Source organism: Oncorhynchus tshawytscha, linkage group LG04 (genome assembly GCF_018296145.1).
Source record: "Oncorhynchus tshawytscha isolate Ot180627B linkage group LG04, Otsh_v2.0, whole genome shotgun sequence".
In the NCBI taxonomy this organism is placed as follows: Eukaryota; Metazoa; Chordata; class Actinopteri; order Salmoniformes; family Salmonidae; genus Oncorhynchus; species Oncorhynchus tshawytscha.
The window spans coordinates 39,665,158-39,678,302 of NC_056432.1; the positions used below are offsets into that span (position 1 = coordinate 39,665,158).

A 13,145-nucleotide genomic window follows, 5' to 3' on the forward strand; every position below is an offset into this window, starting at 1 on the left:
AACCTCCTCTTGGAGGTAAATGAGGAAATTACATGTCTAATTTGAAGATATTTTTAAAAAATGAGATCTTGGCACATCGAATTCACTGCAGAGCTCTTGAAAGGATTTCAGTGTAGTGGTTTTCTGATAAAATAGGTCTGAAAAGGTCCTGATTCCTAGAGTATGCCAAATATTAAAGTTGGCATCCCTCAGGGCTTTTGGAAAGTCTGGGTTGCCTACTATAGGCAAGTGAGAACATATTTGGGAGGAAATGCCCAGGTATTTCTTAGTCCCTCCACGCTAGTAGGGTGCTGTAAATCACAAAGGTTTTGGCTATGTTGCCCACTTCACTAAAGTTATTAATGAATATAATTGAGCTTAAGGGCAATGAACCACAGGATTGGGCTTCTATCTGAATCCACGTTGACTCTTGTCTGTTTGTGATCCATGTTAGCATGTTGTGGATTTGGGCAGACCAGTAGTACAATTGAAGGGAGGGAAGGGCAAGACCACCCTTAGATTCAGGTTTTGATAGAGTGGAAAACTTGATCCTAGGTTTTTTATTGCCCCATATAAATTTGGTGATGCTTTGGTTAATTGTTTTGAAGAAGGAAACTGGGAGATAGCATGGGAGCATCTGAAATAAGTAGTTCAGTCTAGGGAGGACGTTCATACGGATTACATTAATTCTTCCTACTAAGCTAATTGGGAGGGAGATCCAGGTTTGGAGATCGTTCTTGATTCGATCCAGGAGTGGAAGATAATTTTCCTTAAAAAGGCTATTCAGATCTGGTGTTATGAAGATCCCGAGGTATTGAAACCCCTGTGTTTTCCATTGGAAAGGACAAAGTGTCTTCATAGAGCTGGTGAGTGTAATATTGAGAGGGCAGACAGTGGACTTGTTAAAATTGATCTTATAACCTGAAAACTTGTCATACTGAGCAATTGTGTCTAAAATGAGAGGGAGGGATTTCTCAGGGTTGGATATGTAGAGCAAGACATCATCCGCATAAAGCGTAATCTTGTGCTGCAGGCCGCCTGCAGAAACACCCATAATACTTGAATTGCTCCTTATCAGCTCTGCCAGAGGCTCCGCCCCCAACAAGTAGAGCAGCGGGGACAGCGAGCACCCTTGTCTTGTGCCCCGTTCCAGAGGGAATCTGTCAGAGTTCAGTCCATTAGTAGTCACCATGGCATTTGGATGAGAGTATAGTGACTTAATCCATTTAATAAAATTTGGGCCCATATTGAACTGAAAACAGAAAGCTCCACTCCATCCTGTCAAACGCCTTCTTAGCATCCAGTGAAGCCAGCAGGACAGGGGTCTTCTGTGCGTTTACTTGATCAATAATATCAAAAAGACGGCGAATGTTATCAGAATAGTATCTGTCTCTAATAAATCCAGTTTGGTTCGCTTTTATTATTTTGGGAAGAAGAGTGTTTAGTCTTTTGGCGAGCAATTTGGTAATTATTTTATAGTCGAAATCCAACAAGCTTATGGGCCGGAAGGACGAGCAGGATAGGGTGTACTTGTCCTTTTTTAGCAACACTGTAATGCGAGCTGTGTGCATTGAGTCTGGGAGAACTCCGTTTTTGCAAAAATCCTCCAGCATTGGCATGAAGATAGGGCTGAGCTGGGGCCAAAAAGCTTTGTAGAACTCTGGGGAATCCATCTGGGCCTGGGGACTTATTAGGTGGCATGGAGGTAATTGCCTCCAGGATCTCCTCAGGAGTGAAGGGGGAGTTGAGATCTTCTTGGTCGGTCTCTGATAGTTTAGGTAGCGAGATTCCCTCTAGGAAAGAGTGGAGTTCTGCCTCTGTGTGTTTTCTCTCAGAGGTATATAGTTTGCAGTAAAAATCATGAAAAGTTAAATTGATCTTTTTTGGGTCATATGTGACCTCATCCTCTGCTGTTCGGATAGCCATGATTGTACGCTCTGACTGCTCCTTTTTTAATTGGTAAGCAAGCAATCTACTGGGCCTATTGCTATACTCATGGTATTTCTGTTTAGTAAAGAACTTTTTTTTAATCTCCCGAGTGTAGTCCAAATTCAGTTTGGCTTTGGCTGCTTTAAGATGACTCCAGAGGTGCTGTCTGGGGATTGTTTATGTATTTTTCACAGCATTCCAGCTCCCTCTCAAGATCTAGCCTGTGTGCTTCCATTGCTTTTTTCTTAGAGGAAGCATATGCAATTAGATGGCTCCTTAGTGTGGCTTTAGCAGCGTCCCATATTGTGCCCGGAGAAACAGGAGAATCTTTGTTGTCTTGTGTGTAGTTGTCTATCCATGTAGTTACCAATGTATGGAACGCTTCGTTTGATAGCATGGAGGTGTTGAATTTCCAGCTCTTTGACCTCGGGATGTTTTTGCAGAGGAGGTGGACAAAGGCGTGATCTGAAAGTGCTATGGGTCCGATTGTACAAGTGGCTGAATTTATGAAACTCTTTGGGATAAAAATGTAATCTATACGGGAGTAGGTGTTATGGACATTAGAGTAGTATGTATAGTCCATAGATGAGCTATTAGTCTCTCTCCAGATATCTATCAGTCCCATCTCTTTAGTAAGAGAGTTCAACATCTTTGCAGATCTAGGATTTGTGGTGGGGACTTGAGATGATTTGTCTAAGGTTGGGTTAAGGGTACAATTAAAATCTCTGGCCACCACACCAAAGGAGACACAATGCTCATTGAACAGGGTTATAATTTTTGACATGAAGGCAGGAGTATCTGTGTTAGGGGCGTATATGTTTAATATAGTAATTGGTTGACCATATAGTGACCCAGTTATCAAAATAAATCTCCCCTCCGGATCAGATATGTTTTTGTCAATTATGAATGGAACATTTTTATGGATACGTATGGCTGTACCTCTACTGTTTGATTTGAAAGATGAGAAATACACCTGTCCCACCCAAGCTCTGCGGAGTTTGGCATGTTCAGCATCACAGAGGTGTGTCTCTTGTAATAGCGCAATGTCTGCTTTTTCCTTTTTTATAGCACCTAGCATCTTTTTTCGTTTTATTGCATGCCCTAGACCATGGCAGTTCCATGTCAATAGATTTAAGGTACTAGTCATCGTCATCGAGCAGTAATCGAACTTTAGTGCAAGTCATCGCTGGGTAAAAGTGGATAGTAATTACAGCTGCGTTCACATAAAAGGATGGTGTACATAAAATAATAATCTCTGAACCCCCCCAGCCGAGTTCCCAAACAACTCGACACATCCCGTTGGATCTATTACCCCCCAGCCGAGTTCCCAAACAACTCGACACATCCCGTTGGATCTATTACACCCCCCGCTCAGTCTCAATTCTGTGTTCCGAATAAAACAAAAACCGGGAACAGTTAGCAACGCACAACGTCTCCCTCTCCCCACCAAAGAAATGCCTCATCCTCTCCACCCCGCATTGAGTAAATAACACAGTTGCCCTCGTCCAGACCACAGTAAAAGAGGGGAGAAAAATAAAATCAATAGCCCAGCCTACATATACCTCCCCCAAGGGACATAGGGAACCCCAAGTAATAATAGCAACAACAACAAAAACAGGGAAATAAAAGTAGGCTGAAACATTAGTAGGCCTAGGTTAGACTATACAGCCCATCCCTCTCAGTTAAAGGAAAATAAATCTAAATTGGACGGCTATAATGACATTTAGGGGGTGGGTCTCTGGATATCGGCTATATGTCGTCTTACCTCCTTTAGTAATGGCATTAATCACATTTAGTCATTGGTCTGTTTCTCATTGGCCAGGATTGTCTTTCAAAAAACGTTTTGCCTCTTCGGGAGTTTTGAAGTGTCGCAAGGCTCCTTGGTGAAGAATCCTGAGCTCGTTTGGGTATTTGAATCCCCTGAAGATGCCTCGGTCAATGGAGTATTTCTTCACTTCGTCAAATTCTCGGCGTATTCCAGCTGACAGGTCCTGGTGTAAAGCGAGTTTGGCGTTTCCCACTGTGATGGTGTTGTTTTTCGCCGCATGTAGGACTCGTTCCTTGTCTGTGAATCTCAGGAAACGTATGGTGATTGGGCGCGGTGGTTGTCTGGCTGCTGGTGGGGGCCTCAGTGCTCGGTGAGCTCTCTCTCTCTCGAGTTCTATGGGCCTGTCGGTGGACATGTGGAGCCACTCGGGAAGTTTGTCTTGCAGGTAGCAGATCAGTGGCATGTTTCCCTCTTCTTTTTCGCCCAGATTGAATAGAACACAATTATTCCTTCGCCCCCTGTTTTCCAGGTCCTCTGTTTTCTCTTCCAGATGCTCAATTTTCTTTTTAGCATATGCTATTGTTTCCATGGCATCTGTCAATAAGTTTTCCATGGATAGGATTCGCCCCTCTGCCTCGTCCAGGCGCCCCGCGTTTATGGTTATCTTATTGTTGATGTCAGGCAAAGCGTTTTCCAGGATTGTCACCTTGCCCCCTATCGCACTGAGCTGAGGGTTAATGGCATCTAATTTAGTGTTTAGTTCTGTACTTTGGGATCTCAACTCAGAAAGGATGTCTTCGACAGAGTGCGTGGTTGGCATTCGTTGTGCCTCGTGGGGGAGCGGGTTCTCTTGCTCCTGGCTAATGGTGCTAGTTTTTTCTGAAGCTAGCTTCTTCTTGGAGGCTTTTTCCGTCGCTAATACTCGAGTCCGGGTAAAAATGTCACCTGTAGTGTTGCCTTTTGTAGCCGCCATGACTTTTTCTTACTAAAGCTAAATGAGTTTGAACTTGGAGTGGAGGTAAGATTAGGAATTGGAAACTACTTGTGCGGAGCTCTTAGTTCATGCGGCCATCTCGTCCAAGGGTCACGTGATCCCTATTTCATAGTTTTGATGTCTTTACTATTATTCTACAATGTAGAAAATAGTACACATAAAGAAATACCCTTGAATGAGTAGATGTGTCTAAACCTTTGACTGGTACTGTATACTTTAACAGCCATAGTAAGTTCTCTTAAAGCAAAGAGTATTTTGTATGGAGTGATTTGAGTGCCAACAGAAACTGTATTTGTAATCAATATCTTTGAATTTTTATGCACAAATTGATTCATTGAATTCATAAATGTAACTTGTATTTCATGATTTGAAACTAAATTGAATGGATATTGCATTCAATTTAAATGTATCCGTTTCATTGTGATAAATATCGAATCAAATGTAATTGGTTGTGTACACATATTTTGCAGATGTTATTGAGGGTGTAGCGAAATCCTTATTGTTCCTAGCTCCGACAGTGTTTTCTGGGCAGAGGTCCTGAGTTCGAGTCTCCATATGAGCTGAAATGGGGGGAAGCGGTATTTAGTATTTATTAGGATTCTCAATAGCCAATGCAGCAGCAGCTACTCTCCCTGGGGTCCAAACAGGATTAAAACAATTACATCACAACAAAACAACGGCCTTTATCAAAAACACAACAATATATCGGACAAGATATTACATATTTACTCTATTACACATTTACAATATACAATTTATTTGTAATACTTACACTTATTTATACTACAATATTGTAATGTTTGTGTGTTAGGGTGTGTGTTTCAACACAGTGAGGTGTTGTTTTTTTATATCTGATTTCACTGCTGGCTTGAGTTACTTGATGTGGAAGTGAGTTCCATGTAGTCATGGCTCAATGTAATACTGTGTGTTTCCAAGTGTCTGCTCTGGTGGCATGTCTTGTGGGGTATGTATGGGTGTCTGAGCTAGGGTTGAATGGCAGGAACCCGGTTACTGAGATTTACCACCCAAAACCACTACCTTTTCCCAGGATAAATAACTGCGAGAAACCGGTAAATTATAATTAATTGAAGAGCATGGTGTGAAATGGAACTGTTAAATGATATGAGATGTCTAAATCTGGCATCAACGCTCAGGGTGGGGACAGACTGCCCATCTCAGTATGGAGCACAGTTCACAATGCATGTAGACCAACCATCTCACCATGGTAACTTATTTTCGTAGCATAGGCTGTACTACAGTCATATAAAGGCCGAATGTGTCTTAATTTACCCATCTCCGTCTGGCTTTTGGGGGTCACCTTATTTTGTAATTTTAAAGATTTTTAAAAATGTTTTATTGCAGCTGCAGAGTTTTAAAACAGCTTATCACTCGAATATTGTCGGTGCACGCATGAGCGCACTCTCGCAGTCTTTCTCTCTCTCCACCAATTCAATTCAAATTGCATACAAAATACATCATCCTGTTCTAGATTGATACTTTATTTAGCCCGATAGATGTCCTAGCCTACCTCTTTCAGGTAATAGTCAATGCAATATTATCCTTATATTTAGCTATTTAATAATGGGTTATGTATAATAAGCTTCTAATTTATAGCCTTTGTCTCTTGCGCAATATGCACGCACCTGTGCTCTGCTGGCCTCAAACTTTCCTGAGCTCTTGGAGTCCCATGCTGGAAAAGCAAGACTAGAATAGCTTGCTGGATATTTTTTGTTGTGCATTTCTTATACCAATAGATTATTTGAAGAGGGATGCCCTTGTTTGCTGAATGTTAAATACAGCAGCCAATAGAACTCACGGGTAGTTTGAAAGAAGAGCGAATGCGCGATGGCGGTAGGCTATAGCAGTTATTCATTCACACCCATAACCTTTCAACCTTTGTGAAGAGAAGAAAGCCTCTGCATCTAATTCTAGTCCTTTATTATTCAACGATGTCATTAGAATGATGACGATAAGGACAACTGAAATGATTTAATTTAACTGTTGAAAGCAAGGAAGAAATTTAAGTAACAATCGAGAAAGAAAAAAGAGGTAGTCTAATAACATTAGGGGAAATGTACAGTGCATTCGGAAAGTATTCAGCCCCCTTCACTTTTTCCACATTTTGTTACGCAACAGCCTTATTCTAAAATGGATTTAAAAAGAAAATCCCCTCAACCTACAATACCCCATAATGACAAAGCAAAAACACATTTTCAGAAATGTTTGAATGTTTTTTTTTTAACTGAAAAAAAAGTACCTTATTTACTTACATAAGTATACAGACCCTTTCCTATGAGACTCGAAATTGAGCTCAGGTGCATCCTGTTTCCATTGATCATCCTTGAGATGTTTCTACAACATGATTGGAGTCCACCTGTGGTAAATTCAATTGATTGGACATGATTTGGAAGGGCACACACCTGACTATATAAGGTCCCACAGTTGACAGTGCATTTCAGAGGGAAAAAAAACAGCCTTGATGTCAAATGAATTGTCCATAGAGCTCCGTAGATTGTGTTGGGGCACAGATCTGGTGAGGGTACCAAACAATTTCTGCAGCATTGAAGGTCCCCAAGAACACAGTGGCCTCCATTCTTAAATGGAAGAAGTTTGGAACCACCAAGACTCTTCCTAGAGCTGGCTGCCCGACCAAACTGAGCAATTGGGGGAGAAAAACCTTGGTCGGAGAGGTGACCAAGAACTCGATGGTCACTCTGACAGAGCTCCAGAGTTCCACTGTGGAGATGGGAGAACCTTCCAGAAGGACAACCATCTCTGCAGCACTCTACCAATCTGGCCTTTATGCTAGAATGGCCAGAAGGAAGCCACTCCGGCCTGCTTGGAGTTTGCCAAAAGGCACCTAAAGGACTCTCTCAGACGATGAGAAACAAGATTCTCTGGTCTGATGAACCCAAGATTGATTGACGCGTCGCGTCTGGAGGAAACCTGGCACCATCCCTACGGCGAAGCATGGTGGTGGCAGCATCATACTGTGGGGATGTGTTTCAGCGGCAGGGACTGGGAGACTAGTCAGGATTGAGGGAAAGATGAACGGAGCCAAGAACAGAGAGATCCTTGATGAAAACCTGCTCCAGAGCGCTCAGGACCTCAAGACTGGGACGAAGGTTCACCTTCCAACAGAACAACGACCCTAAGCACATGGCCAAGACAACGCAGGAGGGGTTCAATCCCTTTGTTATCCTGGCGGGCTGTATCACCGCCTGGTATGGCAACTGCACCGCCCTCAACCGTAAGGCTCTCCAGAGGGTAGTGAGGTCTGCACAACGCATCACCGGGGGCAAACTACCTGCCCTCCAGGACACCTACACCACCCGATGCTACAGGAAGGCCATAAAGATCATCAAGGACATCAACCACCCGAGCCACTGCCTGTTCACCCCGCTGTCATCCAGAAGGCGAGGTCAGTACAGGTGCATCAAAGCTGGGACCGAGAGACTGAAAAACAGCTTCTATCTCAAGGCCATCAGACTGTTAAACAGCCACCACTAACATTGATGGCTACTGCCAACACACTGTCAATGACACTGACTCTACTCCAGCCACTTTAATCATGGGAATTGATGGGAAATTATGTAAATATATCACTAGCCACTTTAAACAATGCTACCTTATATAATGTTACTTACCCTACATTGTTCATCTCATATGCAACGTTGATACTGTACTCTATATCATCGACTGCATCCTTATGTAATACATGTATCACTAGCCTTTAACTATGCCACTTGGTTTACATACTTATCTCATATGTATATACTGTACTCGATATCATCTACTGTATCTTGCCTATGCTGCTCTGTACCATCACTCATTCATATCCTTATGTACATATTCTTTATCCCCTTACACTGTGTATAAGACAGTAGTTTTTTTTTTTGGAATTGTTAGTTAGTTGCTCGTTATTACTGCATTGTCGGAACTAGAAGCACAAGCATTTCGCTACACTCGCATTAACATCTGCTAACCATGTGTATGTGACAAATAAAATTTGATTTGATTTGATTTGATTTATGGCAAGCCTAAATAAGTTCAGGATTAAAAATGTCTTACGTCACCATAATAAGTTGCATGGGTTCACTCTGTGTGCAATAATAGTGTTTAACATGATTTTTGAATGACTACCTCATCTCTACCCCACACATACAATTATCTGTAAGGTTTCTCAGTCGAGCATTGAATTTCAAACACAGATTGAACCATGAAGGACAGGGAGGTTTTCCAATGCCTCGCAATACAGAGTTTAATGTCTGTGATAGGAGAAAACTGAGGATGGATCAACAACATTGTAATTACTCCACATTACTAACCTAATTGATAGAGTGAAAATATGGGAGCCTGTACAGAATAAAAATATAAAGACACTAAAGTAATACTGCAAAAAATGTGGCAAAGCAATTCACTTTTTGTCCTGAATACAACGTGTTATGTTCGGGGCAAATCCAATACAACACTCTCCTGAGTACCACTCTCCATCTTTCAAACATAGTTGTGGCTGAATCATGTTATGGGTATGCTTGTAATCGGTAAGGACTGGGGAGTTTTTCAGGATAAAAAAAGAAACGTAATGGAGCTAAGCACAGGCAAAATCCTAGAGGAAAACCTGGTTCAGTCTGCTTTCCACCAGACACTGGGAGATGAATTCACCTTTCAGCAGGACAATAACCTAAAACACAAGAAATATACACTGGAGTTACTTACAAAGAAGACAGTGAATCTTCCTGAGTGGCAGAGTTACAGTTTTGACAAATCTATCCTGAAAATCTATCGTAAGACCTGAAAATGGTTGACAGATCTTGAAGAATTAAAAAAAAGATCAATGGGCAAATATTGCACAATCCAGGTGTAGAAAGTTCTTAGGGACTTACCCAGAAAGACTTACAGCTGTAATCACTGCCAAAGGTGCTTCTACAAAGTATTGACTCAGGGGAGTGAATACATATGTAAATGAGATATTTCTGTATTTAATTTTCGATAAATTTGCAAAAATGTCTAAAAACATGTTTACACTTTGTCATTCTGGGGTATTGTGTCTAGATGAGTCAGAGAAAATATAAATTTAATCAATTTTGAATTCAGGCTGTAACACAACATCTGTAATAAGTCAAGGGGTATGAATATTTTCTGAAGGCACTGTAACTCAATGCTAGTCAGCCTGCAAACTAAACACTTCTAATATAAATACAAAAAATGTGTATAACTAACCGAAGATAGACGACAGCCTGTCCTTTCCAATGGGAACAAATGAGTCATAGTGGGCAGAACAAGCAATAATGGGGTGGGCCAAGCATGAGCTAGCGAGATGCTATTGACACGTTCTAGCATTACTTAGCATATTTCCATTAGGGAACACCTACTCTGTGACGTGCACGTGTGCAATAACTCAATTAGCCTTTGCACTCCTAAACAACACCGTTTTTGGAAATGTCTACAAAACTTAGTCCACTCTGTTCTTAACCGATTCTAGTTTTGGTAACAGAAAACTGTATTGCGATCAAATGTTTTCATCGATGAGAGAATTTGCAGAATGTCTGCCAACATCCATCTTCAACAACTGCCGACCACTGGACTTCCTCTAACTACCATATCAATACCATATTATGTCCCGTGTGGCTCAGTTGGTAGAGCATGGTGCTTACAATGCCAGGGTTGGGGGTTCGATTCCCACGGGGGACAAGTACGCAAAAAAAATTGTATGAAAATGTAACCTACTGTAAGTCGCTTTGGATAAGAGTGACTAAAATGTCATGTAAATAAGTGGAAACGCCAAATGGATGCTTCACATTTATACATCTGGTGAAATATTTGTCTCATTGTAATAACTGTGATAAATATGATTGGTGACAATTTGTGGGCTTGCCTCAGCTCAATTAAAAACATTTGTAGCCTACCATAGTCATTTCTTTAATATATTGAATGAGTGAATTATTTAAAAAAGGCATAAAACTTATTTGGTTGTAATGTTTCACATCAAGGGTGGTCCATCCTCCAGGAGAGCTACTGGGTGTGCAGGCTTTTATTCCTAACCCCTCTAACAAACCACAATTTAGAAATGAGCTGCTCAATCGAACCTCGATAAACTGACTGATGTGTTTGAGCAGGGCTTGATTAGAAGCCTGCACACCCAGTATCTCTCCAGACTGAGGGTTGACCACATGTGTTTTACACAGTTGCCTAACAGGTATTCTACTTTGGGAGGTTAAGTGTCTTGCTCAATGACAGGGGATGGAACATGGGATCTGAGAGCAGTCTTCCAGTGTTGAGACACCACCAATTGTTGGTCATGGAAATTTGGTGAAAAGTCATGAAATTCCATCTGTCAAAATGTGTATGAACCCTGAACCAAGCTGCGTGTCGTCCTTTACATTAACTTCCTGATCTCCTAATGGTCAATTCAAGATCGGTACAATGTGAAACATAGTTTTCTTTACCCCATGTCATTATAATCACACGTAATAATCATTAATCTGAATGATAGGATGGCCGTAATATGCTTGTAGCCTCCTCGACAGTGTTGATGAAATACGAACGCTATAGGTGGTTTGGAAAAATTACAAGCTCGCAACACACGTTCTTCATTGTAACCACATGTAACAAATAATTGAGGTCTGGTTCGAACTTTAGCAAACACACTGGCATGAAAACAGCCACATAACATTGTCAAATTTGTTCACTTGGCCTATCTTACTTCCTCATCTCTTTCCCTCTGTCTATTTTCTCCTTTCTGCACTCTGGTCAAAAATGGTGCGAGCCCTAGCAAAGTCAATTTCGGGACTCTGGTGCCCCCATTTAAATTCTCATTAGAACCTCTTGGTGATCAATGCCAATGTGGGAGAATTTCTTGAGTTAGAATTCAGCGGGAACACTGGACACAAGGAGGACCTCAGCAAGGGCCGCTAGCTGAGTGTGTGCTGGGAACACGTCACAAATTCCACTGACAGAGACTCCCGTCACATAGCCTACATCCTCCCTGCAGACAGTCAGAGAGAGAGCAAGTGGTTTGGAGGATTGAGGAGATGTTTCGGATAATCAAGTCTTTAAAAAAAAAATATATATATATATTTAAAAAAATGGAACTTAAAATGTAATTGTCAATACACCTGCATTTTCAGAATGCAACACCCAAAACATTTTGCGCTAATAAATGTTTTGTGAAAAATTATGAATTTTGGGTTAATGCAACCCCTGGAACTTTAGGTAAGTGGGCTAACAGTCTTGTGACATTAAAGAGACCTGGTTTGAACCCAGTCAGTCACCAGAGCAAAATTAAATAGGGAGGGGTAATGCTATCCGTAGAAGGGCTATGACAGGGCTATTAAACTATGCTGAACAACAATATAAATGCAACATGTAATGTCGGTCCCATGTTTCATGAGCTGAAATAAAAGATCCCCAAAAATATTCCAGATGCACAAGAAGCTTATTTCTCTATTTTGTGCACAAATTTGTTTATATCCCTGTTAGTGAGTATTTCTCCTTTGCCAAGATAATCCATCCACTTCACAGGTGGTATATCACTACATGATCATTACACAGGTACACCTTGTGCTGGGGACAATAAAAGGCCACTTTAAAATGTGCAGTTTTGTCACACAACACAATGCCACAGATGTCTCAAGTTTTCAGGGAACATGCAATTGGCATGCTGACTGCAGGAATGTCTACCAGGGCTGTTGCCAGAGAATTGAATATTAATATCTTTACCATAAGCCGCCTCCAACATCGTTTTAGAGAATTTGGCACTTCGTCCAACCGGCCTCACAGTACGTCCAACCACAGACCATGTGTAACCATGCCAGCCCAGGACCTTCACATCCGGCTTCTTCACCTGCAGGTTCATCTGAAACCAGCCACCCGGACAGCTGATGAAACTAAGGAGTATTTCTGTCTGTAATAAAGCCCTTTTGTGGGGAAAAACCAAGTGTGGCTACGGCCAGCGCAGTCGTGAAATCAGTAGATTAGGGCCTAATGAATTTATTTAAATTGACTGATTTCCTTACATGAACTGTAACGCAGTAAAATCGTTGAAATTGTTACATGTTGCATTTATATTTTTGTTCAGTATATTTTGCTATGGGGGGCAAATTGCTGGGTTTTTCACACTACCTTCTGCACGTCCTGTGAGCATCATAGAGGGGAACAGAAGGCACGATCATGTTTCAGAGATTCTTAGCTTTCAGGAATGGTGTCATAACTTCTAGCCCAAACGGTTCAAATGCTAGAACAAAATTCAGGAAGCAAAATAAATTCAACATTGGCTTCAGAAACCGCCAGAACCCTGTTTAACACAGCGAGTGTTTGATTCTTTCTGTTCTCTTCTAGCATTCCTTGCTGGCAAAGTACCAGGATGTTTTTGAATCTGAATTTAGAGAACTGAATTTCAAAACTTCAGCTGAATGCATCTGAGAAGTTTAAAAGTGAGGTTACAAGTTTATCAACTTTCAAAGCAGAATTACT

General features: G+C 41.4%; 1 protein-coding gene and 1 non-coding gene across 5 annotated transcripts in view; both read left to right on the plus strand.

Moving 5' to 3' along the window:
- The window catches only part of fancc (FA complementation group C), a 45,794-nt gene that overhangs the window by 11,414 nt on the left and 21,235 nt on the right, over positions 1-13,145 (plus strand). The gene's annotated exons all lie outside the window — the stretch shown is intronic.
- On the plus strand, positions 10,291-10,364 carry trnav-uac. The gene has a single exon. It is a non-coding gene; the product is annotated as a tRNA-Val (tRNA).